The sequence below is a fragment of the Nerophis lumbriciformis genome, linkage group LG02, assembly GCF_033978685.3.
Source record: "Nerophis lumbriciformis linkage group LG02, RoL_Nlum_v2.1, whole genome shotgun sequence".
Classification (NCBI taxonomy): Eukaryota; Metazoa; Chordata; class Actinopteri; order Syngnathiformes; family Syngnathidae; genus Nerophis; species Nerophis lumbriciformis.
In genome coordinates, this window is record NC_084549.2 from 17869929 (window position 1) to 17884556 (window position 14628).

At 38.6% G+C, this 14628-nt stretch overlaps 1 protein-coding gene and 1 long non-coding RNA gene across 2 annotated transcripts in view; one reads left to right on the forward strand and one right to left on the reverse strand.

Annotated features, from left to right (window-relative positions):
• LOC133596529 (zinc finger matrin-type protein 4) overlaps positions 1-14628 on the forward strand; it is a 241779-nt gene that overhangs the window by 218534 nt on the left and 8617 nt on the right. The window lies entirely within an intron of this gene.
• The window catches only part of LOC133596628 (uncharacterized), a 99942-nt gene that overhangs the window by 62185 nt on the left and 23129 nt on the right, over positions 1-14628 (reverse strand). The window contains exons 2-3 of the long non-coding RNA XR_009814634.1: positions 6597-6705; positions 3767-3842 (exon numbers count right to left, since the gene is read on the reverse strand). This is a non-coding gene — a long non-coding RNA (uncharacterized lncRNA). The remainder of the gene's footprint in view (positions 1-3766; positions 3843-6596; positions 6706-14628) is intronic.

Genomic DNA, 14628 nt, shown 5'->3' on the forward strand with positions numbered 1-14628 from the left:
AAAAGTATTGGGACACTTAGGACTAAAACTGGACAAAAGTATTGGGACACTTCGGACTACCACTGGACAAAAGTATTGGGAAACTTAGGACTAAAACTTGACAAAAGTATTGGGATACTTAGGACGAAAACTGGACAAAAGTATTGGGACACTTGGGACTAAAACTTGACAAAAGTATTGGGACACTTAGGACGAAAACTGGACAAAAGTATTGGGACACTTAGGACTAAAACTGGACAAAAGTATTGGGACACTTTGGACAAAAACTGGACAAAAGTATTGGGACAATTTTGGACTAAAACTTGACAAAAGTATTGGGACACTTAGGACAAAAACTGGACAAAAGTATTGGGACAATTGGGACTAAAACTTGACAAAAGTATTGGGACACTTAGGACTAAAACTGGACAAAAGTATTAGGACACTTAGGACTAACACTGGACAAAATTATTGGGACACTTAGGACTAAAACTGGACAAAAGTATTAGGACATTTAGGACTAACACTGGACAAAATTATTGGGACACTTAGGACTAAAACTGGACAAAGGTATTGGGACAATTAGTACTAAAACTGGACAAAAGTATTGGGGCACTTAGGACTAAAACTTGACAAAAGTATTGGGACACTTAGGACTAAAACTTGACATAAGTATTGGGACACTTTGGACTACCACTGGACAAAAGTATTGGGAAACTTAGGATGAAAACTGGACAAAAGTATTGGGACACTTGGGACTAAAACTTGACAAATATATTGGGACATTTAGGACGAAAACTGGACAAAAGTATTGGGACACTTAGGACTAAAACTGGACAAAAGTATTGGGACACTTAGGACAAAAACTGGACAAAAGTATTGGGACACTTGGGACTAAAACTGGACAAAAGTATTGGGACACTTAGGACTAACACTGGACAAAATTATTGGGACACTTTGGACTAAAACTGGACAAAAGTATTAGGACACTTAGGACTAACACTGGACAAAATTATTGGGACACTTAGGACTAAAACTGGACAAAAGTATTAGGACATTTAGGACTAACACTGGACAAAATTATTGGGACACTTAGGACTAAAACTTGACATAAGTATTGGGACACTTTGGACTACCACTGGACAAAAGTATTGGGAAACTTAGGATGAAAACTGGACAAAAGTATTGGGACACTAGGGACTAAAACTTGACAAAAGTATTGGGACATTTAGGACGAAAACTGGACAAAAGTATTGGGACACTTAGGACTAAAACTGGACAAAAGTATTGGGACACTTGGGACTAAAACTGGACAAAAGTATTGGGACACTTAGGACTAACACTGGACAAAAGTATTAGGACATTTAGGACTAACACTGGACAAAATTATTGGGACACTTAGGACTAAAACTGGACAAAAGTATTGGGACAATTGGGACTAAAACTTGACAAAAGTATTGGGACACTTAGGACTAAAACTGGACAAAAGTATTAGGACACTTAGGACTAACACTGGACAAAATTATTGGGACACTTAGGACTAAAACTGGACAAAAGTATTAGGACATTTAGGACTAACACTGGACAAAATTATTGGGACACTTAGGACTAAAACTGGACAAAGGTATTGGGACAATTAGTACTAAAACTGGACAAAAGTATTGGGGCACTTAGGACTAAAACTTGACAAAAGTATTGGGACACTTAGGACTAAAACTTGACATAAGTATTGGGACACTTTGGACTACCACTGGACAAAAGTATTGGGAAACTTAGGATGAAAACTGGACAAAAGTATTGGGACACTTGGGACTAAAACTTGACAAAAGTATTGGGACATTTAGGACGAAAACTGGACAAAAGTATTGGGACACTTAGGACTAAAACTGGACAAAAGTATTGGGACACTTAGGACAAAAACTGGACAAAAGTATTGGGACACTTGGGACTAAAACTGGACAAAAGTATTGGGACACTTAGGACTAACACTGGACAAAATTATTGGGACACTTTGGACTAAAACTGGACAAAAGTATTAGGACACTTAGGACTAACACTGGACAAAATTATTGGGACACTTAGGACTAAAACTGGACAAAAGTATTAGGACATTTAGGACTAACACTGGACAAAATTATTGGGACACTTAGGACTAAAACTTGACATAAGTATTGGGACACTTTGGACTACCACTGGACAAAAGTATTGGGAAACTTAGGATGAAAACTGGACAAAAGTATTGGGACACTTGGGACTAAAACTTGACAAAAGTATTGGGACATTTAGGACGAAAACTGGACAAAAGTATTGGGACACTTAGGACTAAAACTGGACAAAAGTATTGGGACACTTAGGACTAAAACTGGACAAAAGTATTGGGACACTTAGGACTAACACTGGACAAAATTATTGGGACACTTAGGACTAAAACTGGACAAAAGTATTGGGACAATTAGTACTAAAACTGGACAATAGTATTGGGACACTTAGGACTAAAACTGGACAAAATTATTGGGACACTTGGGACTAAAACTTGACAAAAGTATTGGGACACTTAGGACTAAAACTGGACAAAAGTATTGGGACACTTAGGACTAACACTGGTCAAAATTATTGTGACACTTAGGACTAAAACTGGACAAAAGTATTGGGACACTTAGGACTAACACTGGACAAAATTATTGGGACACTTAGGACTAAAACTGGACAAAAGTATTGGGACAATTAGTACTAAAACTGGACAAAAGTATTGGGACACTTAGGACTACAACTGTACAAAAGTATCGGGACACTTAGGACTAAAACTGGACAAAAGTATTGGGACACGTAGGACCAGCACCAGCCAAATATGCGGGCCCGACCAACTGCAGCTTTAATTTTAAATTGCCTTTCAAATGTCTATTCTTGGTGTTGGGTTTTATCAAATAAATTTCCCCCAAAAGTGCGACTTATATATGTTTTTTTCCTTCTTTATTGTGCATTTTCGGCCGGTGCGACTTATACTCCGGAGCGACTTATACTCCGAAAAATACGGTACTTTGCACCATGTTTGTACAAATAACTCATGTAAAATACAAAAGTCAACTCTCAAATGTTCAAATAAATCATGTCACACTTTGAACTGGACACCAAATCTGTTATCTGTTTCTTTGTCAGTTAGTGAAGACCAAGTCTTTAAAATATTTTCTTGGATTTTCAAATCCTATTTTAATTTTGTCTCTCTTAGAATTAAAAAGACCAGCTTGCTAGTAAATAAATATAATTTAAAAAATAGAGGCAGCTCACTGGTAAGTGCTGCTATTTGAGCTATTTTTAGAACAGGCCAGCGGGCACCGCGTTGGTGACCCCTGATCTAGTGTATAGACTACGTTGCCTTGCCTGGTCATCGAGTAGGCTGTATAAGTAAACACTGATTGATTGATTGATGAATACAATTCGGGTGATCAGATTTGATCAATAAGTATAAAAACTAAAGAGCACCTTGCATGGGTGCAAAAGGTCAAAATTCAATAGTTTTCTTGAGCATGTTCTTTCATGAGTGTGAGCATGTGCGGAGGAGACAAAAGCCCAGCTGACAGTAGCAGGAGATTAGCGCTCACCAAGGAAACATCCGTGAAAACCGTGTACTTCTACCTCTATTTATAGATCTGTGTGTGTGTGTGTGTGTGTTGGGCGTTTGGGATGTGTCACTGCGAAGCCACAACAGATTTTTCTCCCTCTCTCTTAACAGCTGGATGTGTTTATTTGCCAGCTTTCCTTATCTGTCCTACGCATCTGTTTTGCTCACCGTCAGCCGCGGGTCATCTTGAGACACTGCATCCTCCCCGCGCGCTGTCACAGCACACCGCTCGCTGTAATTGGACCTGTTTGGGAAGATAAGAGGCGAGATATAACTACATCCGATTGGCGGGTCATTTTCCCGATGATGATGCCACCGTACTCCACGTCCCTCCGCATTGGCAACACGAGAAAACCCAAATATATAATTTACCAGTGTCTTACAGTCTTTCAACTTGGTCTAGCAGGAGGTAAATTAATGAAAAAGGAAATAAAACACTGGGGTAACTCACTTTTTTGGGGATTAAAAGGTGTGCGTAGACAGCCAAATTTGAAAAAAATCCTATTGGAAATAGCCTGAATTGAGCTAACACTAAAGATTTATGGAGAATACATGCAGAGAACAATGCAAAATCCTATTTTTTATTTTGTTCTATTTTATCTATTGCTAATATTACCGTCATTTCCGGACCATAGGGTGCACCGGATTATAAGGTGCACTGCTGATAAATGGTCAATTTTCGATCTTTTTTCATATATAAGGCGCACCGGACTATAGGAGTCATATTATTATAGTTTTTTCTAAATGTAAAACACTTCCTTGTGGTCTACATAACATGCAATGGTAGTTCTTTGGTCAAAATGTTGCATCGATTATGTTTTACAGACCATCTTCAAGCCGCTTTCTGACAGTCGCTTCCGGATGCGCCGTTTTGTGGGCGGTCTTATTTACGTGGCTCACCTTCAGCAGCGTCTTCTCCCCGTCATCTTTGTTGTAGCGGTGTAGCGTGCAAGGACGGGAGTGGAAGAAGTGTCAAAAGATGGAGCTAACCGTTTTAATGACATTCGGACTTTACTTAAATCAATTACGGAGCAGCATCTCCTCATCCGGAAACAACAACAAACCGTGAAAAACCGTCCGATCGGAACTCTCTAATAACTAAATTTCCTTGGGTGAATAATGTAAAATCACTATACCGGTATGTTTTAGTGCTTTCATGGCGAGTTTACTGACAGATATAAGTAAGAACTTTACACTACTTTGTATTAGAAATGGCAACAGCGGAGGATGAATGTCCCATAACAAGAAGATAGAGAAAAAGAAGAAGCTTATGCGCAATTTTTCAGGACTTATGCAGATCCCAATTACAGATCAGCGGGTACCAGAAGGTAAGAAAAGTTGCTTTTTCATAATATTGCGAAACAAAATGCCAGATAATATGTCTTACCTTATACACACACCATAATAATACTCGTATGTTTAATGTGCCGACCATCCATCAAGCGGTGCGGCTTCATAGCTTACCAAAGTCGTACTAAAACATGTTGATAGATTTTTGAGCGCCGTGTGTAATGTTCTATATTTTCAATGGAACATATTAAATGTTGGTATTGTTTACTTGAGTCAATATTCCGTCGTAGTGCAGTCTACACGTATATCTTATGTTTGACACTTATCATTACACCATGTACCAAATAAAATTGCTTCGAGGTCGGTAAGCAAAACCAGAATTATTCCATACATTAGGCGCTTTGGGTTATAAGGCGCACTGTTGAGTTTTGAGGGGAAAAAAGGATTTTAAGTGCGCCTTATAGTCCGGAAAATACAGTACTAGTGCCAGTTTTTCTACCGTAAAAACAAATGTACCGTTAAAAACAACAACCCTAGATTTTACAGTCAACAGAACTTTAAGGAAAAAAAACAGTAGTAGTTTTTTTCAATTATTTAATATGCTGTAAAGAACAATGTAAAATGTGTTGTCATTTTAATTAGTTTGATGGGTATTTTGTTGTAAAATTAAGTATTTTTATTTAGACAAAAACATGTTTGGAAAGTATGATATTATACTGTAATATTTGTTGCAATATTGGATAATATTAAAGTTTAAAAGGCATGCAATTTCAAGCAGTACATATATTTTTTCTGTCAAAATGAAAAAAATCTATTACATTTAGTGAGAAAATATTAAGTACTTTATTGTCACATATCATTTCCAGATGTTTGCGGGGCAGATAAAATGATGTCGCGGGCCAGATCTGGCCCCTGGGCCTTGAGTTTGACACCTGTGCTCTATACAACAGCGTTACATAATTTTTGGACATAAAAAAATGCAGGAGACGTCTATGGCTCGACCTCAGTAGAGATGTCATATTTGGTTAGGACAAATCTACAGGTACAGTTTGTCAAAGCCATCTTTGTTTGAGTCTTTCTTACCTGCAGGAGTGCATAAATCACAGTCAAATTTACATTTAAAAAACAATAAATATCTGTTTATTAATAAATACAAATCGGTTATCGGTATTGGTCTTGCAAAGCAAGAAGTTATCGGTATTAGCTTGAAATAAAAAAGCTGTACATTTCTAGTCTGAGAGATCAACCCGAGAACCACGCAGAGAACACTGCTTCTTTATGGAATATATTCATGCTGTTGTCCTCCTCCTCTAAAAAAAAGTTACAATCTGAACAAATGTAGCTTTTTTAGTTTTCTCCTCAAGTTTTCTTACTCGAACTTTTTGCAGCAGGAATAATCTTTGCTCTGTTGCAAGAGCCTCTGGCATAAACACTGATGACCAGAAGCTACTGTAATGCCAACAGTCTGTGTTTTATCGCCTTTTAGAGAGAAGCGAGCTGACTGGTGGTTATCTCCACCCGCAAGTGCCAGAAACAAGTGCAAAGGTGGCACTGCTGTGGAATTGAATAAGATCCCTCCTCCACACAGCACGCTAAGGACAAAACTAAAACTAACGTGATGACTTCACTAGTGGAGATGCTGGATGTTAGCCACATGGGGGTTGGGGTTGAGGTGAGGAGACATAATTGGCCACTTCATCATCTTCACCTTCAGCTTCCTCAGCAGGTCACTTGTCATCCTGGAGGTATGTTTGGACCCCTTATCATGCAAGGGTGGGTATAGATAGCAGTGACGTGCGGTCACTGGAGGGCCTCACCTGTCATCATGGAAAGAAAAAAAATGTAAAAAGAAAAAAAAATGATTAAATTGTTATATGTATTCAGTGATTATAGTATAAAGTTATTTTCCATTTAACTTCACCAGTTTTAGATTATTTTTATTCAAAATCGCTGAATTTTCACATTTGCCGTTCAAATACTGAGAAGAGACGGTGCGGTGATCAGCAGCCAGTTGAGGCACGTCACTCAATTGTGCCTCACCATGGATTGCGCAATGACTCGGCTAACTGCTGGCCTGCTGTGCAGTGAGACCGTATTGCTATATGAATTATATTATACATTTCCATAGTTTAGTTAGCTGAGGTATATAATGTACAGTGTATTTTGTCAACAACTGTATGTGTGTAACGTATTTCTTGTGCTGAGCAATCATAAAACTGCTGCGAAGACGCACTGGCTGAGGCTCGCGTAATCCCGCCTCCTGGTGCCGGTTATTGCACCTCCGCCGCAGACTGCACCCCCCGACGGGAGCGCCACACCAACCAAAGCCCACACCCAAACCCTCCACGTGCAAGACCGAATCCACCCAAAAAAAGTCACTTATCAAGAAGCCAAAAAGTGCAAAAACAACAATGCTCGCGCCGGAGGAGCCGTGAACGACTGCAGGGACACAACATTAAATACACCTGCAGACTGCAGCACGGATTTCATATTTCATTCATTCACAACTCCTCCAACACGAACACCACTGTTCCCGCACTTATAAGTAAAGGTAAGACCATAATAACGTTTTTTTATTAAATGTGCTTTTTTGTGTGCTACAGTTTGTATGTGTAAAGTTAAAGTTAAGTTAAAGTACCAATGATTGTCACACACACACTAGGTGTGGTTAAATTTGTTCTCTGCATTTGACCCATCCCCTTGCTCACCCCCTGGGATGTGAGGGGAGCAGTGGGGAGCAGTCGGCAGCAGCGGCGCCGCGCCCGGGAATAATTGTTGGTGATTTAACCCCCAATTCCAACCCTTGATGCTGAGTGCCAAGCAGGGAAGAATGCTGGTATGAGCTTTTAAACATAACCCGTTAACTGCTGCCAATCAAATGGTGAATAAGATACTCTTTAGGGTTCATATGTTTGTAAATCTGACTGTGATGAAGTCAGTGCCTCACCAGTCATCAACCTCACCGCACGTCATTGATATGTATGTATATATATATATATATATATATATATATATATATATATATATATATATATATATATATATATATATATATATATATATATATACACATATACATATGTATATATATATATATATATATATATATATATACACATATACATATGTATATATATACATATATGTATATATATATATACATATATATATAAATATATATATATATACATATATATATAAATATATATATATATACATATATATATAAATATATATATATATATATATATATATATATATATATATATATATACATATATATTTGTGGACGCCGTCTGCTGCTCCCACACGCTGCAAGTCTTTGCTGTCGTCCAGCATTCTGTTTTTGATTACTTTGTCGCCAGGTCAGTTTTAATTTCGTTCTGCATAGCCATCCTTAAGCTTCAATGCCTTTTCTTAGGGGCACTCACCTTGTGTTTATTTTTGGTTTAAGCATTAGATACCTTTTTACCTGCACACTGCCTCCCGCTGTCGCCTGCACATTGTGATCATGACAAACCATCGTCGTCTCACACGATGTGTTCCCAACATCTAAAAGCAATTCACTACCAGCTTCCACCTACTGATATTGAGGAGAATAACATGGTTACTCTGCCGAGCTCTAGACAGCACAGACATTCAACAACGGCACTTATTTGCAGATTACAATTACTGGTTTGCAAAACATATTTTTAACCCAAATAGGTGAAACTACATAATCTCCCACGACACACCAGACTGTGTCTCACGGCACACTAGAAAATTTAATGAATGAATGAAATGAATGAAGTGTTCGGTTCCATGGTTCGCCCACAGAGACATATTTGGCGCAATGTAAATGTCCGTAAATCGAAAAGGTCGCGGATTGAGGCGTTCGTAAATGGAGGTCCCGCTGTAAATCAAGCATTCACATCCCTTACCGAGTGAACGGCCTAAAATGAGGATGCTCGTATGCTCGTGCCAAAGTTGATATTAACGCAGGCCTCGGGGCTAATGTGGGTGAAGTTGAGGACAATCCTTTTAGCCTGCTCGCGCTGGTAATTATTCAACATCAGAGTCAAAGGGGTCACGTACACGCAAACTACAAAATAAAATCATGTGTATTTGGGTGGGAGGGGGGAGTGCAGGGAGGGGGCAGCAGAGATTAGGGTGCTGCACTGGATATCGACCAGCTAATTGGGCAGTCCGTGTGTGTGTGTGTGTCATTGTCTGAAAATGCATATGCCTACATTTGCCCTGCTTGAGGCAAGGTCAAAGGTTAATTCAGGTGTGTCGCTGGTTAGCCCGCGTCCCCTCTGCCACACTTGAATGCACCGTCCCACACACACTCTTGTATTCCTATCTTAGTTGGTAGCAAATGTACTGTAACAGGGCCCATTAAGTATTTATATATACATATATACTTAAGAAAAATACCATGCAGTCCATCCATCCCTCCATCCATTTTCTTCCGCTTATCCGAGGTCAAGTCGCGGGGGCAGCAGCCTAAGCAGAGAAGCCCAGACTTCCCTCTCCCCAGCCACATCGTCTAGCTCCTCCCGGGGGATACCATGAATTGATTAACGTGGACCCCGACTTAAACAAGTTGAAAAACTTATTCGGGTGTTACCATTTAGTGGTCAATTGTACGAAATATGTACTGTACTATGCAATCTGCTAATAAAAGTCTCAATCAATCAATCAATCCCGAGGCGTTCCACAGGCCAGCCGGGGGACATAGTCTTCCCAACCTGTCCTGGGAAAGGAATTCAAATGGCCATTCACAGGGCTCGAATGTAACCGCGGCAAAAGCCGCGACCGCCCTTATGACTTGCCGTAATGCCCTAAAAAGTTTACCAACATCGATGGCAACAACATGCCCATGACCGCCCTTGACTTTTTACTTGTTAATGGACGAGGGATGTAACAGTAAACGGTAACAATGATAATTTGCAAGAAAATTCCCGACGGTTAGTAAAACTGTCAAATTTCTTAATTACCAAAAAAACATCATTTATTAATGCATTTTAGGCACTACGAAATCAGGCGCATGCGCACTGGCGTCGCTTGGCTTGATAATCATGGCGGACAAACTACACAGACTTTGCTTTGGAGATTCCCCCTCGGAGTAAACGGAGCCAAGCGCTTGGTATAACGTCAAGTTTCCCTGGCTTCCTGGCGTGCGTTTAAGAGCGCACTGCTGTGTTTAGATGGAGACAGGTGTGGACAATATTGGAGTCAGACGCACTTGTCCCCACACTAAAAGTATATAGCGAATGAGAAAACTATTTGATGTTGCTTTTATTTTCTCAATAGGGCGCCCATCAGCTGCTGTGACTGAGAGTTAATGAGGTGAGGAAACATGCAGCAGGCGATGTGTCGTGAACGTTGTTACAACTTGTTTTTAAAGTCTTTAGTTTGTTGACTGGGATGCTCACTCGTCCTTTATTTAACTGCAAACTGCATCATTGTTCAAACAACATCAATATTAGCTCAAATGTTTTGTCATCTCATCGAATTGAACGCAGGCTGTGAAGATTGTGTATTCGATGTGAGAGGTGTCACTCCTGTTTATTTTTATTGGCCAAACTGTTGCACTGAACAACAAGGAGGCGTTGTTGGAGAAGAACAAAGCTTGTTTATGGGACTTCATCTTGATTAGCCAAACTGCTTTGAGTTTTATATTAATATCAAAAAGTAAACACCATGTTGTTTTCCATTTCTTGTGTTTTTTTTCATGTCACAAATGTATTACTTCAAAAACCAACCAACCAGGCATTTTGTTAATGTTTTATTGTATATAGTTAATTCCTATACGACATATTTCTGCTCAAACTCTTAATGGATCTGTCCCGATACAGCATCCACATGTACATATAAATGTACATAACTTAAAAACATAAATAAATAATTATAAAAACTACCTCCCTCTATCAAAATGTAAAAATACATATATATATATATATATATATATATATATATATATATATATATATATATACACATGCATGCATGCGTGCATGCTTTGGAGCCCCTGCCTCGAAAGAAAATATTGTTTGCCTTGGTGCCCTTCCAATTTGCCTTGGTGCCCTAAAATATGAGCCCTCCTTTAAGGCAAAATTTAAGGCCTGCATTCATTGCAGTTTACCTGACACATGAACCGTGACGAATTGGAGGGGTGCACTATTCACTTTAACTACCAAATGGCAGTAGATTGTTGAATATGTTAAAATGGGCTTTGAGACAATTCCAACGTTGACCACACCATCTGTTGCTATGTAGAGTGGTGCTTTCCATCATGTTCAGCAGACTGCATTGCAAAATAGTTAACCTTACTCTTCCTTTTCATCCTACTGTGATACAATATTTATCACAGATAATATATACATAGAAATAATACCTGATGTGTTTTTTTTGTACGTTTTGTTTTCATTTGAACTTTATTTAATCATCTTTTCTCATTCATGATTGTTCTTGGGCACGCTATTTTGATTAAATCTTTTTTTTTTCTTGCCGAGTTCACCAGGTGCAGCAATAAAATAGAAAAAGTCAAACATCACAGGTTACACACATATGGGACCCAAAAGAACATAAAACCTTAAAAATGGCAAATAACAGTATTCCCGCACACACTACATGATATCCCTACCTGAAGCTCATCTATTGACATTAATAAGAGGAACAAGAGGGAGTGTTGGCACACTTTAATCACGGCTCTTGCACTGCCCGAGTGACTGACGCCGTTTACCTGGCACACACCAGCATACCAGCAGGGTGCAGAAGTGACCTTCGCGTCCTCACAAACCCTGAGCTCTCATTTTCTCATCTTCATATATCTCACATCCCACATGCATGGCTCGAGGACAGATTATTGGATTAAAGCCTTCACTCTGCTGGACTCATACAGCCCAGGACTTTTTTGTTGTACTTTATCACCTTGCTGCCTTGCACTTTACTCTGACTGCCCCATTTGTCCGTGTCGGTTTTAGCCAAGACTGCTTTGCATGTACAAAACCCAAAACCAGTGAAGTTGGCACGTTGTGTAAATTGTAAATAAAAACAGAATACAATGATTTTCAAATCCTTTTCAACCTATATTCAATTGAATAGACTGCAAAGACAAGATACTTAATGTTCGAACTGGAAAACACATGACGAAGGATGGATTTTAAATTTTTTTTTTTAAATGTTATGCATTCTAACTTGTGAACTAGAAAAGGCAATTACTGAAGGAATTGCGTGTGAATGCTCCAATGCTGAAGTTGAACTGAAATGCTGACAGAATGTAGGATGAATGTAGAAATGGTTTAAATGTTGAAATAGTTTAAATGCTGAAATGGTTTGAATGTTGGAATGGTTTGAATGTTGAAGGGTTCGAATTTCCAGGGAAAGTGTTAGTTTGAATGTTCAGAATGGTGGAATGTGTTGAAGGTGGAATGGTTTCAATAGGTTGAAGAATGTGGGAATTTTGGAAGTTTGAAAAATGGACAATTCATTTTGAATGGGGAAAATGCACACAAAAAAAAAGGAATTATGGTAAATCTGAGACTTTTTTTCGAATTGTTGAAGTAGAGCACACAATTCCTGAACAGACTGAATATGTTTTAAGTTGGAACAGTTTGAATCAGATGAAAAATGTGGGAATTGTGGAACTTTGAAAAATGTCCCATTGATTTCAATGGGAATTTCAGAAGAAATTGGGAATTTCTGGAAAAGTGGGAATATTTTTGAAAATGGAAAAAAAAAAACCTCAAATGGTCTGAATGAGTTGAAATGGTTGGTGTTGACATTTTTCAAATCCGCCGAGAAATGTTGAAGTAGTAACATGTTGAATTGAGAATTGGTATGACGGAATTCCTGGAATTTCGGGAATTTTTCCAGTTCAAAAAACAACTTAGTTTTTTTGTCCTGATTAAGAGGAATGTTTTGACTTTGGAACGGTTGAAATGTGTTGAAAAATGTGGAAGGAGTGAAAAGGGTGGACGTGGGGATTTGGAAAAGCAGGAATTCTGGAAAATCCTGGATTTTTTTTTTTACTTGGAAAAATGATCGTTTGAATTTCCAGAATGGTAGAATGTGTTGAAGGTGGAATGGTTCGAATTGGTTGAAAAATTTGGAAATGGTGGAAGTTTGAAAAATGGCCAATTCATTTTGAATGGGAAAAATGTCCCGGAAACCATGGAATTGCGGGAAATGTAGGAATTTTTTGGAGGAGAAAGCCTGCGATTCCCAAATAGGCTGAACAGTTTGAAGCTGGAACAATTTGAATCAGGTGAAAAATGTGGAAGGTAAAGCGCCAAAATCTGGAGAAGAAGAAGTTGAAGAAGTTTAATAAATAGATGAATTTTGTGTGAATGCTTTGGAGCATTCACACAATGATACTGTTTAAAGGGGAACTGCACTTTTTTGGGAATTTTGCCTATCTTTCACAATCATTATGAAAAACATGACGACGGATGGTTTAAAAAAAAAAAAATTGAATTCTAACTTGTATCCATCCATTTTCTACCGCTTGTCCCTTTTGGGGTCGCAGAGGGGGGGGGGGGCTGGAGCCTATCTCAGCTGCATTCGGGCGGAAGGCGGATCACACCCTGGACAAGTCGCCACCTCATCGCAGGGCCAACACAGATAGACAGACAATAGTCTTGTAAATAAAAGGAAAAAATAAAAGTCGGCTTACAGCAAAGCCAATGGTTGCTTCTCTCTTTCGCCCATAAAATCCAATAAATGAGCGTTCAAAAACAGCCAACAATACTCCATTGGATTTCTTCTTCCTGGGGGATGTAACAGAACATAATTGAGAAGCACTGGTATAAGGGAATGTTTGATTATGCTCTGTAGCAAACATAAAAATTGTGAGAATTGTGCAGTGGGATTCAGGTTTAGATGTTGTGACAGGAAGAGCGGGAGACGGAAAAGACTTTGGAAGTGGGTTCATTGTCGGGGCAGCAACGGTAGAAAGCTCACATTCAACTTCTCGGAGAGAATGAAACTTACAGATACTTAGATTAGAGCTATTAGAAAAAACACGAGTCAAACTTTATGCAAGAGCTTTGAAGCACAGGCTGAATGCAAAAATATAAAAACAGAGACCACAGCCAGGAAAATGAGAGTATATTACTTAGAAAGCTGGGGTGAAACTGTGAGATAATGTGAGCGGAGAAATTAAACTGTCTTCTAGCCCAGTGGTTCTCAACCTTTTTTCAGTGATGTACCCCCTTTTTTAATTCAAGTACCCCCTAATCAGAGCAAAGCATTTTTGGTTGAAAAAAAAGAGATAAAGAAGTTTTTGATTTATTAAATTGTATAACCGTGCAAGATATTGCTCATTTGATGTGGTCTTTCTTGAACTATTTGGAAAAAAAGATATACATATAACTAAAAACTTGTTGAAAACTAAACAAGTGATTCAATTATAAATAAAGATTTCTACACATAGAAGTAATCATCAACTTAAAGTAACCCTTTTTGGGGATTGTAATAGAGATCCATCTGGATTCATGAACTTAATTCTAAACATTTCTTCACAAAAAAATAAATCTTTAACATCAATATTAATGGAACATGTCCACAAAAAACCTAGCTGTCAACACTGAATATTGCATTGTTGCATTTCTTTTCACAGTTCTTTTTGACAGACATTTAAAAAAAATCTCACGTACCCCTTAGCATACCTTCAAGTACCCCCAGGGGTACGTGTACCCCCATTTGAGAACCACTGTTCTAGCCCAAGAGTGTTCAACCTTTCGGTAAAAATGAGT